Source organism: Falco rusticolus, chromosome 8 (genome assembly GCF_015220075.1).
Source record: "Falco rusticolus isolate bFalRus1 chromosome 8, bFalRus1.pri, whole genome shotgun sequence".
Classification (NCBI taxonomy): Eukaryota; Metazoa; Chordata; class Aves; order Falconiformes; family Falconidae; genus Falco; species Falco rusticolus.
This window is the reverse complement of record NC_051194.1, coordinates 15,170,923-15,187,092: the sequence shown is the minus strand read 5'-3', so window position 1 is coordinate 15,187,092 and position 16,170 is coordinate 15,170,923.

Below are 16,170 nucleotides of genomic sequence, written 5' to 3'. Positions count from 1 at the left end.
TATTCCTGGTCTGAGAAAATGATCAGAAAGAAACCAAAATAAGATTGTTTGACCTATGTACCAGTCATAGCATATGCTTTAAAAGGCGGCGGGGGGAGGTAATATCCCTTATTACCTTTCATTGCTTTGATACATCCAGAGAGAGGATGTATGAGATAACTATCTGAGGGTGAATTTTCCACAGTTTGACAAATTAAACAATCACAGAGATATAAGATTTCCAAGATCTTAGGTAGACTTCTTCATAAGTGATGTATTGTTTTCATTACGGTTTCTGAAACAGTTTTATGTACAAAAATACATGCTTAAGAGGAGGAAAAGAAAACAAAAATATTATAGTGTTTTTTCCCTCTGCCTACAAAGTGAAGTAAACCATTCCCGAGTTTTCTAAAAACTTCAATGAGTTCAGACATTCAGGAAGATATTCTTTTAGTTGTGGTTTCACCAACATGGTCCAGGGTGATATATGATATTTTAAAAGATTAGAATCAAGATTATGAGCTTCCATGTTTTTGAGCATTTAATTATATTTTTTCCCCTTCATATTATGAGATAACATTCTTCCCACTTCTTCCATAGGTGTGGATTAAAAAATTAAGCAACCCCCCCCCAAAAAAGCCTCTAGTAATTTCCATTGCTTTAGCCTGGGGATTAACAGACTTGCTTTGCAAGTGCATTATAAATCCTGGAAATCCAAACCCATCATTTTTCAGGCTCTCCCTAGAACCCTTCATCACACGTGAAAAATCATTGCCACTGTCTTTGTTAGGTAAAGCTGCAAGAAACTGGGAGTATGATTTCAGTGAAAATGCGTTCCTAATTTCAGTAAATTTGAATAATAATAAAAAGAATCTGCTTTTTAAACCCACAAGAACTGCTTACCTAGAGTAACTGTATAGTTTGTTCTTGTTACAGAAATCTAATTACTGCCAATTGCATACTGCTTTTCCCATCATTATTCAGAACGCATATCTCTGATCATCTATTGTTCCAGGACCCTATAAGAAATTCTCTTTCAAAATCTTACAAGATTACAGATAAAAACATTGAACTTGAATACAAGCACTAAAGATATGGTTTTCAATCACAAAAACAAAAATGAGAGCATTAGTTTTGGTGTGTTTTTTATTAACTTGGGGAGAATAGGTTACAACTGTACTGTATTCAGAATTTTCATTTTCCACTTAAGAGGACGTCACAGGGATATAACAGCCAAAAATAACTATACATCAAAAATATTAATGTCTCTTTCTCTTTAAACATGTGTCAAGAAAAAGAACTTCACATAACACATGATGATAATCAAAGAATATTTCATTGTCTCCTTTGACGTAATTTGTACAAAACAGTTGTACTGGCCAAGCAACTGCTTTGGATCAAGAGAGAACAATACTGATCCACCCACAGTAAATCAGCAGGTTGAATATTTTCGTACTCCTGTAGCATAGTGTAAATAATTGATTTATTTGTGTTTGTTCTCCTAGCTAACCTAAAAAAATATAAGCCCTGCAAACATTGAGAGGTAGACAGAAAGTGAAACAGTTTTCTTTCATTCACAAATGTGTAGGGTTTTTTACTATTCATACAAGGCTGTATTTAATTTAGTTCATTTTAATTTCACTTTCAATTGCACTTAATTATATTCCAACACAATGTATCACAGAGTATCACTCATGCTCTGAATAAAATATTTCTAATTTTCATGTCATGTCCAAATGAAATGTTTGGATATCAACTCTTCTTCTCCCCTTTGGTTTTGGGTTTTTTTGGGGGGGGATTTTTTGGTTGGTTGTTTTTTTACATAGATAAAGCAATATGCTACTATCTAATTATATTAATCTTGACAAAAATACTTTTGTTGGAAATTTGTATTGAGTTATATACCTGAGACATCTGTAGATTTATTTGAATATTAGAATCCCAAACACACAAACTATTGTGTCATTTTATATAGATTATTAATTGTATGAGCTAATGATAATCTACCAAATGCTTTATGTTTTAATTTCAGCTACTCTAAAAACCTTTAGCTTCATGTAATCCATCAGATTAATTTAAAACTGCGCTAACATATAACCCTTACTTCACTGTTCTCTAATGGTCAACAAAACTGTCCCGTGGGACTGTTCATGGAGAGGTACAGATAATATTAGAAAAAGTTATTTTCAAATAAATATCCTTACTATTGAGGACAACTTGGAGGATAGTACACTTTCAGAAAAATAAATAATAAAAAAAAATCATTTAATACTGAACACATTCAACTTCTCAGAAAGACCTGACAAACTAAAAGGCAATCGGCATGCCTAAACAGCGTGGGAAGGGAGGTTGTGTGAACCAAGAGGGCAGCATTCACATGCTGTCCAGGTGAGCAAAATAAAAAGAGCAATATATTCTGGCCACTGAAACAGCAAAAACCACAACAAAGTAAATTAAAAAAAGACAGCTTTTCCAAGGGAAGTAAAAAGGAAACATTAAAAAGGTCAGTGTATCATTAAGTCCTTTTTCAAGCACATCAAAGCTTGCCTGCTGAATAAGGTGCATGGTCCTGTTCCAAGATGCTAAAAGTTTATGTGAGTCCTAGAGCCAAAGATGCAAATTCAGAGATGTAATTGACAGGAAGGTCCACTGAAAGAGGCCACCTCTGGCTCAGCAAGGCCCTGAACCACCCGCTGCTGGGAGCTACGGCTGTTCTGGGCTTATATTACCATGGACTGGTTTTACCCCCATCCCGCCTCCACCAAAGCACCGCTGGAGACCATAACTGGAGATCCTATGCACTAAAAGAGCTATAGCCATATCAGACACTAAACCTACTTTTCTACATTTCTATCTTTGTTTCATTTTTTACCTTGAAATTTTCCTTTAAAATTAAATGTTTTGTTATCTGAATTAATGCCTTCAGGTAATGGATGTTATCAGAAATTTGGAGAGATCTCAGTCCTCATACAATCACTTTTCAGCAAACACCTTTATAAACTATTTTGCCTACAAACTGAATAAATTCTATAGCTTAGACCTCACCAAGTTTATTAATGAGTTTTTAATTATGCAGATTATGGGTGCAATATTCAAATATGTATGAAGGAACATTAATTTTACAGTTACAGTCAAATACAAGTCTCCAGTACAAAACATGGTTATCCTGTACCATCACAGCATCCAGTTCTCGTCACTTAAATGCTCTAATCCATGATCTGATCCTGTGAGAGTCATATCAATAGATACGCTCGTTGGCTGTTTAATGACACTTGCATAATTGGAGGCACAGAGATTCTTAATGAAGAAGAAAGAATGATTGCCTTCCATACACGATTTGCCTTCCCATTCCTTCTAGCAGGTGAGGTAGTCCTGCTTGGGTTTAGAACAATCTATACAAGCATTACCTGGTTAAGTACAGAGCTGCTAGTCCTTTGGATCAGCTAGTTCCCAGCAGATGAACCCCGTCCAATTTTAGTTTCACAGACTGTCACTCAGAGTAAGGTATTTGTTTTGCCATAACTATATTAATTTCAGTATTTCTAAACCACTTTATTTTGCATTTATTCTTAACTCTCAATCTCAGACTGTTTAGTGTGATACCTTTGTAAACCTTCTTACAGCTCTTAAATCAGGAGCACTAGAACTATGAAAAACCTACTTAGTCAGCCTACGTCAACTTTTAAACTCTCTCCAGACTGGGTCAGTGAGAGGGCTGAAAACCACCTGTTTCTCCCCTGATTTTCATCTGGCAAATCCTAATCAGAAAAAGGCCATCGCTGAGGTCTAGAGAGAGTATCACAGTGACACTGTGGCTCAAGGAGATACCTGCACTAAAGATACCTTCCACATACTAAATCAGCCCTCATTCATTTTTTTCATCACCCTACGATGATGAATATTCTTTTAATAATTTGAATGTCACTGTAAAGGCAATAATTATAGAAGGGCAGGTATATTGACAGTGTCACAAATGCACAACTTCAGAGCCAAGGCATTATACGTTTGCATTCTGCACAATATCACATCATCAGTAGCACTCCCCCGCACATCTCAGACAAATACTGCCTAGAAGTTAATTGCATACAACATTTAAATCAATGTCAACATTCCCTTTAATTCTACAGGTAACTGTTTATAGTTCAGTTTTCTAAAGGTACTAACCTTAACACTAGTGGCTTAGAACATTCATAAACAGGTACTCATAGTCCAAAATCCATTTATATCCAATACACCTAAAACGAGGAGAATTGGTGGGACCACTTCTAATCGGTGCTTTCAGGCAGGTAGAGTACAAAAAAACCTGTGAAAGGGACATGTATGCTGATACATGCAACAGTTGCTTATCTGGAATGTAAATGTTGAATAATAATAACGTTACACTGGCTGGGTGTGGGGGGGATGGGGGGGGTGGGTCACAACGACAGGGGATGGGGGAATGGTCGACTTCAGAAAGAAAGAGATCCATTCTTAAGAAAAGTACAAAGAGTACAATTGCTTCTATAAGGTAGATTTTCTGTTCTTTTTCTATTTGAGATAGTTTCTGTAACAGAATGATGGTTCTGTGCATATCATATAACGCCCCAGAGTTATTGTTCAAGTGAAGCGATCTCCTCAGAGATATTTGAATGTTCTCTACTTCTCCAGTCAATTGCAGTTCTGATGTTCCACACTGTTACCCTACTTGGATTTCATTAACACCTAATTTACAAGCATAAACCATGTAAATGGTTGGAGCAGATGCAGAAAAATAATTATAATTTGGGCTGAAGTCTTCATTTCCCAACCTAATTCAGTAACAATAAAATCCTCTCTCTAAAGAGTAGACAGGAAGACTTTTTGCACAAACCCAACTGAATAAATATTCTCAGCCCTGGGCGTTTAATTTCTGGAAACAGCCCATGAATGGAGCAGTAATGTCTCAAATTATGAACCAAGCAATGTGGGACATTGTTCTCCACATAAGGATTACGATGATAAAATAATTATGAAAGAGGAAAAACTCAGTATCTCCAATTAAGCATTTTCTCAAGTGCTTTTAGCTTTAAAGTACAAAATACTTGGCTTCAAGAGAAGTTTCACTTGAGTCCTGAAGATATTGTCCACTAGGTCCTACACCTCAGTCTACAGATCCAGGAGCTCTTTCTCCCTTGGGGGTACTTTTGCATGAGAACTTTATCTCACTTAGCTTATAAAGCACAACACAAAGTACAGAGACTTTGCTGGTGGAACCTGGCAAAGAAAGAACAGTATTAACTCCCAATGAATTGGATTCTTCTGATCTCTGAAATGACTCTCAAATAATGCCCAGAGGCATACACTTGGGTGGTAGAACAACTGCTGCTTCATCCATTATAACTTCCTCCTAACAATAAACCTGAACATTTCTTATACCAAAGCTGTATTGGCATTTATTTTGTTCACCCCACATTTTTCCCATGTTCATTTTTTTTTTTTGCTGCTATCACATTTTGTACTGGTACATATCTATCACTGTATTGTACTAACAAAGCACCATAGTTCAATTTGGCAGTAGATAAGCTTGTGAGTTTTATGCATATCAGAGATGCTGCTGCTCTCACTCCAGAACACACAATCACATGACAAATAGCATGTGAAAAGAGAAAATTTTATAGCTATGCAAATGCTGCAGAAGTAGATCATAATGTCTGCAGCTGAAGTTTTACTGTGGTAGATTACTCTGCAATAAATAGCAATGCTCATTGATGATTAGCTTGCTAAAATAACAGAATTAAGTAGCAAAATCTTGAATTTTAAAGTATTAAATATTTTTTTATATTCAAAAACTCTTCTATATTTCCTCTACACTGGCACATTGATTTCATTTATTAATTCATGTGTACGGCTGCACTCAGCACCCTCACGTACCATTTTCAACAAAACCCGATAACCAATACCATTATGCTTATTTGAAGACAATGAAGAAACACTAGGATTCTGAAAATTGGCTACAAATCATCCACAATCAATTAATGAAATTTAAAACTTAAACCTAGAAAATAATGTCCTGTTCATGGTTATTTCACAGACAGAAATGCTAAATTACCGTTTACATTATTTATTATACAGTATCTGCTTAATTTCAGTAATAGCGACTTTTCTCTATTTTTTAAATTACACTGAAAATTAAATAGTCAATACTTTCTATTTCAGAAATATAATTGCTAACAGAAAAGGCTACGTATGGTACTTCATACTACTGAAGTTCTTGAGGGGGATATGCAAAACCCCCTGCATTTTTCAGAAGACACGTTATGAACATCAAAAACCTCTTAAGCTAATTTAGGATAAGCCATGTAAAAAACAATAGGAATAAACCAGAAGAGAAGATCTGGGTAACATTCATAAAACAACATCTGCACACTAGAAATTCAGAGTCTGCACCTGCACAAGCTCTTGTTCCAAGATAATCAGTACTTACAGGACATGTTGTGTATGTTACTCGAAACCAGTTTAACCTTTCTAAGGAAACACAAACCCCACATCATTTTAGCATTTAGGTGAGTGTTGATTGCTTAGCACTTTGAGAGTTTAAAGACAGTATCACAGATCAATGAACTAAAGCCAATCTCTTTCCTAAGAGCAATTTTGAGGGGTGGGGGGGAAGAATTCTGAAGGAAAGAATCCCTGAAATTTAACTTTTCCAGACTAGCATTTTATTTCTGTAACTTCTGGGACATCACCCAGTGGCACTCTATGTTTGAGATAACTGTCCATCCCTCAACAGGATAATATACTTATACACCTGGCACGCTGAGGTGGAAAAGCAGTAACTAGGACTCTGGAAAAGCAGAAGTTTATAATCCACATAGCAACCACAGAGCATACAAAGGACGGCATCACTCAGTCTTACACTCTTGGGCTAACTGTTACATTTTATTTGACCGAGTTAGCTTTAACTGTGACTCATGGAGAGAAGTCAAAACAAGTGCAACCAGCTTAGATAAAGAGGGAGAGAGAATGTCAAAGAATTCAAACTCATAAGCTCTTAAACCTGACCTCAAATCCACTATAAGTATAGGAAATACTACTTTAAACAGCACACTTGAGCAGAAGAACCCTGGCACAGCAGCTCTCTTCCATGACCCAGAGAACCAGCAGCACAGAAGAGAGAGAACTTACTTGATGGGTGTGAAATCTGCAAGTTTTATTCAAAGATTGTGTTGAATCCCAAGCTTTCTACATCTTGGAAAAGTTAGGTTATCTCTCTCTCTTTAATAGAATGTATTATTTTGGTATTTATTCAAGTCTTCTGTGCATGAAACATAGTATGAAGATGCTTGGTTGAAAATTTAACAAGTCAAAAATAGCAGCTGACATCACTAGTTCATTGGATGTGAATGTCAGTATTTTGAATATTCAATATTTTCAATTAAAAAAATAACAGTAGGAAGGAAAGCTATTGGCTGTTGGCTACCGACATGTTGGCATGTATTTTTCAGAAGCTTTTTTCCTAATTTAGAATAAATACACACAAAATTAAATCTTGAAAACTTTCACAGATTGTGAAAATTGATTCCCAATTCTGTGTTGTCTTTAAACCAAATAGCATTTTATATGAGATAAAAAATATTCAATAATATCATTTCATAGATCCTTAAACAGACTATAATTATCCTTTACTGATTATATCATTACTTTTAACTTCCTACCGTATTTTCTCTTGCCTTCATTTTTCTTCCCTAGTGACTTCTACACATTCTTTGTAATATACTTTTTGCTTTAACTTGTGGCATTAGCTACCTGAAAAGTTTATATTTCTGTTGTGATTTAACACAGAATATTCTCTTGTTCATGTAATCATACATATTACTTGAATGGATGCTTCTGTTGGACTCAGACCCTACTCTATGTCCTTAATACTCCTGGATACGTGATGGATTACAGTGAGCTTCACAACAATTTAGAACTCCCTCGGACACTTACTACAAGAGAGCAGGTCCAGGAGACCTGGGCAGCTAAACCCAACGGTCCTGTCAATACTCACAAGAACTGCTTGGACAGAGGGTCAAGCAGAGGAAGGAGGGGGACTACAAGGTGAAGGATCCTGATAGAAGGAAAATCAGTGCATTCTATTTTGCTTTTATGTTCTTAGTTTTGTTAATTTGCCATAATTAATAAAGAGTCTGAATGAAGGACTTTGCTCGCATACCTTAACTTTTCACTTTTGAACAGAAGGAACTGAATTTTGCTGCAGTGACAATACATTCAAACCAGCAGGCAATCCATTTTTTTAAAAATTAAAAAATATATGGAAATATCTATATACTATTTATATATAATTTAATTATTGATAATGCATTTTAATTAATCTTTATAAATCAATGTATATAATTTCACAGAATCAGAGAATTATTTAGGTTGGAAGGGACCTCCTGTTCAAAGTTGTCTCAACTACATCAGGTTGCTCAGGGCTTAGTCCAGTCAAGTTTTGAAAGTCTTCAATGCTGAAGAACCTGCAACACTGTTGAACAGATCTAGTTTTAAGCATGCTCATGAGGAAAACACTCTTACATCTAACTGGAATTATATTGTAATTTATGACCATTGCCTCTCATCCTTTTACTGTGACTCCAAGACTATAACTTCATCTTCTCTATACCCTCCCATCAAACAGTTACAGACAGTATTAATATCTCCCCTTCCCCTTCAAGATAAGGCTTCAGCCTTGAACTCGGCACTTTCATTCTCTCCTTGTAGCTTGTGTGCTCCAGCTTTGCAACAGACATTAAACAGTATTGATCCTTGAGCAACACTGCTAATCACTGGCCACCAGTTGGATTTCTGCTTCTGATCACAACCCTTTGAGCCCAGCCAATTTCCCACCTCTCTCTTCCACCCACTTAATCAGCCAACATCTCCCTGAATTGGCTAAGTTTACTATGGAAGACCACACTGAAGCCCTGCTAACGTCAAATTATTCAGCAATGACCCCCCATCAGACTCTTTGAAGTATGCCCCTGCCTTACTTGTCCTAGGGAGCCAAAACAGGTCACAGCACTCCAGTTGTGGTCCACAAGTGCAAAATAGAGGGGGAGGATTGCTCCCCTGAAGTTGCTGGCGGCACTTTTGGTAATGTGGCACAGTATGGGGTTGGCCTTCTTCACTGCAATAAAATCTCTGTTGTGTTATATGATCTCACTCAGCCTCACTGGGGAAGAGTTCCTGCTGGGCAAAAAAAGGCTCTAGTCTCTCACAGCATTGCTACAGCAATCAGTTTGTTTGATTTTGGCAGTTCTGAACATTACGAGAGATAGAAAAATGTCAGTAATCCAAAAAGAAATTGTGAGTAGAGTGGAGGAGACAACGAAGGCTGCATAATAACATGACTTATTTTTACGTATGATTCAAAACATATGATTGAATTGCTTTTGGTATGACAGGTAAAAAATGACAATGATCCTGAAAGCTATTCTGTGACTGAATGTAGTAACTTCTAATGTCTTAGATACCAATTACTTAGACTAGAGTCCATCTCAATTGTTCTGTGACAAACTGTTCAGCTTCCAGTTAATCCTCGTATTGCGTTTTCCTGTCCATACTGCGTCAATCTGCTGTAATATTTTGGGACACACACCCAAGCACTGCGCTAGAGTGCAGGTGATTTACATAAGAGCAATTTTCTTTTAGAGGTTCAGTGCCCCATCAGTCTATGCAGACTAGTTTGCTATCCTATAAAGAACAGTTTTGTTTAATGTTTATTGCATAATTATAATTACTATTGTATCACGAGCATCTATGCAACATTTGATCCACTTGGTCTTCACAATGACTTCAGCAAGTTTATTTGAATGTATCCGAGTTGCAAAATATGCAAGTATTTCTAATATTGACAAAACAGAGCAGCTATTAGTTCAAATCATTGTGGCAACTGGTGCAATCAATTCATGCAAACAACCTAAATTTAATCCAACACCAAAGCTCTATTTTCTAATTTTTTTTCATTTCAAAATTTTGTTTCTCTCAGGTTGTCTTTCATTCATCTAGAACTGTTTTCTACAAAAATATTTATAATATAACAGTCTTATTGGCAACTGAAGAATTTATAATCAAGAGAAAGCATGATTACAGCTACAGATGCTGAAGTAAATATTATAAATAACTTTTAGGACCAAAACAGTTTTAAAAACAGCTGAATTCAGTACTGGACTTCTTAACTAAAAGTGCTTGGATTTTTCTTACCTCTGTACCAGATTTTTTTTCCCCTTTTTGTTATTTCTTCCCCCACTCTTAGCAACATGGAGACATTGCTTGTAGCTTTGTTTGCCACATAATGTAAGAACAGAGAGAAAAGAACTTACTCTTGGAAAAAAGCAGCAAATGGGAGGCAACAGACAGCTCATGTTGATCCTCTACAACTTGATAACGACATAATCTTCCAATAGCTCACAGAACAACATGTCACTACTACATATCTAAAGCTACAAATGCCTCTTAGCATTTCCGAGAAAATGCAAACAGCAGAGACGGCAATCATCAAGGTTCAAGGTTTTTATTTTCTTTGTGCAATTTGCCCTAGTTAACTATTAGAATGAGAGTTTCGATATGCATTTGCTGCTTGCGACAATATCACTGCTTGGGTGAAGCAGTCAACATCTATGTTATTAAGACATATTCCAAGAATCCACTCTCTTACCACATTTACCAGATGAAAAGACAAAATTACCAAGTCATATACCTGAACCATAACGTAATAACAAAAATTGAAGTAATTTCTAGCTGATTTCAGGACAGTGTTTAAGGCACCTTATATTAAGCTAGCAAACACTATGGAGACTTGCCTAGATGAGAAACAGCAGGAACTACTATTCAGTGCCACTTTCTGGACCCAGAAAGTATCTCTACATGGCACTTCACTGCAGTGTGCATAGATATCAGCATATGTAATGTCATGCACCACTGCATGGCACAGCACAGCTCACCTCCCATTATAATTTCCAGTCTTCAACTGTAATTAGTAGAGGCATTTAAACCAATTCCTACCCTTCTGAGAAATAGGATCATTGGCAAGATTGTTCTGCTTGTTTTCCATTTAGGCTTGAAATATTTATAGCTAACATACAGTGCAGCGGATTGTTAATGAGAGTAAAGTACGGTGCTTGCAATGGCTACCTACCTATTTAAACTACCCTTCGTACTCAGACTACAAAGTCTGGACTTTTTTATTATTGCTGCTCTTTTGTTATTAAAAATGAATACAATTTTTATTTAGGTGAAGAGTGCAATATCATTAGTATTACTTGTGCACAGTGTACCTGTGGGCTAGGGAAAGGAGGCAGTGGAGAGAAAGTTAACTTTAATGAGCTCTTTCTCAATTTTTCTCTGTAGATACACTCCAGCACTGTACACACTGACACATCAGGTGTGCTCCTTCTGTTCTCAGAATACAAACACAGTTCTAGTTGGCAAATACATGCCCAATTCCCTCAGAAACATCATCCTGAGAAGTCTTCCAAACTATTCAGCTCTGCAAGGTACATCCATCACTAAAAATCAACCAACCTTGTTTGATAAAGGCACGAACCTGATTTATCCATGCATTGTTAATTAACACGTCATTTAAGGATCACCACTCTCATATATTTGCTTGCCATCACTTATTAAGCACCAGGTAGGAAATGGTGCTTTCATCAGTCCACTAGCTCATAGCTTGTATATAAAAATTATTTACAAGGTACTAAATTCCATGAAACAGAAGGTTTGACATTGCCATTAGGTGGGAGAAGAACATTTTTCAGACACACAATTTCACATAAAAATTTAAATGTTTTTTTTCTGAGAAAATGACAGTCAGTACCTCTTATCACAACAGAACTGATATAAACCTTTGTGCTGGTAAACCAACTATGTGATGTAAACTCGATATTCTGAAATGCCAGACTGTTACCTACAAATGCAAAAGCTACTCTTTCCTGCACTTGACACGCTCTAATTCTTTAGTTTTCCTCTTAAAATGGGGAGAAAAAAAACATTAAAAATTGGGGAAGGGAAATGCTGGTAGTAGGGCTTGAAATTTGAGTGTCAAAGCCACATAGGCAAGAAAGAACAAAAATCAAGCCACAGAAATTCAGTGTTTAAAGACAGGGTATCATAACCTGCTTTCATTCTGTACTTAGGACTAAAAGCATAACATTTCTAGTTTCATTTTATAAAATGCTTTTTATTTGTGCTTTTATTTTAAATCTTTTTCTGAAATTGTATTTTACATAATGTGACACAAATTGCATACTGCAGAGGAAACTGTCTTGGTGAATGAAACCATTTTAATCTCAAGAGTTTTATTATCGTTAAAATCTATTTAAATATAGGCATTCAATTTTACATTGCTTGGCTTTTATGGAGGAGCTATTTTACAGGAGCAGGATTTTGAATAGACAAGATCACAACAAATACTTGTGACATTGACATGTAAGATCAGAAAACATGAAGGAAGAATTACCTAAATTTTCAGAGTTATTCACACACATCAAAATATTTTCATAGGCCAGAGACCTTCTAATATATTCTATTTGTTATGGTAATGCCTTCATGACATGTAGCAATGTAAAACTGTATACATCTTAGACAAAAAAAAAAAAAAAAAAAAAGGCACCCAGGCACCCAGGACTGTTAAATTTAAAACTGCTGAGGCATTTTAACATTTAATCATATAATTCCATTATTCCTTTTGAAATATATTACTTGATTCATCACAGATTATTGAGCACAATACAATCACATATTACAGAATATAAAAGACAATATGTTAGACTACTCTTTCACTTTTGTTTTAAGCAGATGGTACAAAGGCAGCTTGACTCGTGTACTATAAATAGCATCACAGGCAATTTTTTTTTTTTTCCAAACATACTGCAGCAAGAGACATCTTTACTGTAACAGCTGACCAAATTGCCAGCTCTAGTCAAAGTTAAAAGAATTGAAAAATTGAACTTTGTACATTAGATTTTACAGTGTTGTAGGCTCTTCATGCCTGATGTATGATAAAGAAAACTAAGATTCGTATGAAAAAGTAAAGCAGCAAATCATTGCAAGATTTCAAATTACACTGAACATTCTACATGAAACTTCAATCCATCAAATGGCCACTGAAAAATGAGGTAATTACCCACAATAATTTGCATGTTAAGAGCTAATACAATATTACAAAGTAAAGTCCAGTTGCACATTAATTGTGAAAGCAATGCGTAATTTCCTGATTAATGTTTCATGCCTAATATTCTTCCGTGCTCTGTCAGATGCTAAATAACAATATGGCCAATCAAGCTACAGAAAGTAGACTCAAGCAAGGACTGAGCTTAGTTTTTATAAATCCCGATGCAACAATTTTGGTTACAATAGGTAATATTGTGAAGTTTATGAAAGCAACCGTTCAAAATGAACTCAAAAGATATTTTAAGTAATTAAGCTTTTCGGTAAAAGCACCCAAGACACAACCTCTGATCTTTCACACACAGAAGTAAAACTCTGCTTCTTCCAAAAAAGGGACAACAGACCGGGGCTGGGGAGAGAGCAACGAGAGGGCAGTATACTGTCACCCATATGCACATCTTGGCTCATGGGTGTCTGTCTGGTCAGCAAAGGCTAAGCACGTCAAAGAAATGATATGTTCAGTCTCTCCAGAGGAGGATTTCTATCCATGCTCCTCTGTCGAGGCAGGAAGGAGTATTCCTCAAGGACTGGAACTCACCTGTCCTGTCAGCCACAGACAGGGTGTCACAGTTTTGAAAGAGTGTCAAGCAAAGAAATGAAAGGATGACGAAAGTAAGGGAAAACAAAAAACAAAAAACCCAAAACAAACAAAAAAACATCGCTAATAAATACTGCCAAAATGAGGGCAATGTTAACTGTCAACAGCAGAAAACAGGCATGGCCTGGAATTTGTGTTTTCTGTATTAGCCAATTCAATGGCCAGATTTTTGTCAGGCATAATTTGCCAGGCATAAAAATTAAAAAGAACAAGTACTGGACAAAAAATGTCTTTTGACTTTTTATTGGTTTGCTCGGAAAACCCTCTGAAGAGTTTGACAGGTGGGTTACTAACTCCATGTCATTCAAAACAGCAAAATATTTCACAGAACTTGGAAAGAGTGGTTGGGTAAATTCTCAAAGCAGAGCTTTAAAACACCAAATAGACATAATGATTCAACACAAAAAAAAAAGTTATAAAATGGAGCTATTGAGATTAATGGCAACATTGGCCACCTACAGAAAGAAGAGAATTCAAAGAAAGAATATTTGGTTTTCACTGGATGCCAAGGAAACTTTTGGAGACTTTGTGATCCAATGGATGTAGTAACGAGGAACTGGATAATTTTTAATGAGCTATGCCACCAATTTAACTGGGTGACCTTGAGTAAGGCATGCGACTGAAGTGTGTCACTTTCCTCATTTGTAAAAGAGATATTATTCTACCTATTTCGCAGCGGTATTTGGAAACTTGATTAATTTACAAAAAACGCCTCCAGACTCTTGGAGGAAGGTGACTCTTAATTGATCTTCCCTTAAGCAGACAATTTTGATTAGAATAAAAATGGCAGTATGGCAACTGCAGATTTCCAAAGCTAGACTCCAGGGATAGATTCAATGTGTCCATTTTTTAATCCTTAACTAAACAATAAATATTTGCTGGGGGTGATAAGAATATGTTTTGTGTTAATTTCCCTGCCTACACAAAAGCTGTATGATCAGTTCTTCAGCTGTGAAAGCTAAGATTTCACGCTACCCATGTGTAAAGATGTGTCAAAATTTATCGACCTTATGGGTATATTTTGAACCATTCCTAAAAAAATATAAAAAAAATCTGTCACCTACCCATGAACATAAAAAAAAAAAAGAACAAAAACCTCAAGACCCTAAAAAGGCTTATGTGGTTTAAAGTTGTTCTCAGAAACTCGCTGGTAATTTTTTACATTCTTGTACTGTCATCTTGTATCGCCTTCCAACCTCCAGTCGGATGTCTACAGAATCCTACTGGGAATCTCAGAAGCCAGAAAAGCTGAACGGCTTACTGCAGCAGGCAGTAGCAGCTCCAGTTTTACCAAGAGTTTTCTTATTTTCACCCTTTCTCAAACTTCGAGCTAGATTTTTTTTTCCTACTTTTTTCAGGATTATTCATTGATTTTAGACTTTTGCACCTGACACTTAGAACGGGTTTACCACACTTCCACTATTATTTCACTGCAGGGTCAATCCAAAAGTTTTTTTGAGTCTATCATGACAGTAAATGGTTTTCCAATGATATTATTAAACAGCAGCACTGCTTATTAACTACTGAAAAGGTTTGATCTTTGTACTTCCCAGGTTCTATGGCAAATCCTATTCATGTCAGTGGAGGACCACACAAAATAAATACCCTAAGGCAGCAGAAGCAGGAGAAAACAAGAGAGGAAAAAAATCACAGTTTATTTTACCCATCTTTTACATAAAAAGCAAAATGCTTGCACCTTCCACTGTGGGGTGGTTCCAAATGAGATTTAGAAACGTTATTTATCATTGTCCTTTTTTCAGCTTTCACAACCAAGCTTGTATGACAAAATTATTATAACTACTGCTAAAACAAACAGTACTCATCTTTATGTCTACTATGCCATACCTGAATCTAATGAATCAGGAATTTACTCACACGAGTACGCACTTTCAAGAGTCACATAAGTAGAAAGTAATCCCTAACACTTCTAAACATAATATAAAAACCAGGAAATTCTAACCTAATAGAGTTTCAAGCATCTCCATCACATTCATATTTTAAAAGCATTTGGCATTGACTATTAGATTTTCTATTTTGATTGAGCATATGCAATTTTCTCACCACTCTCTTTTATCTTTCCTTTATTCACAATTAGCTAATATACTTTGATTTAGTAACCCACATTGCCTACTCTTTAAGAGTAGTTCCATGAGCACCGGAACTAATAAAGACCAATTTTGTAGATAATGCATGTCATAGTGTATGATCTAAACAAAGTTTTCCACATGGAAAATCCTCAGTTATCTTTTTAATTGCAAGTAATGTAAAACTATATCCTGTTTATCTTCAGAGGCAAGAGAATTCACTGTGCTAGTTCCCTCTGCAATATACTGAATAAAAAGGAAATATTAAATACATGACTAACTGTGAGAATGTAGAGGAGAAAAAAAGTGCTCTAATTGATTGGCAAGTATCTACAAAGA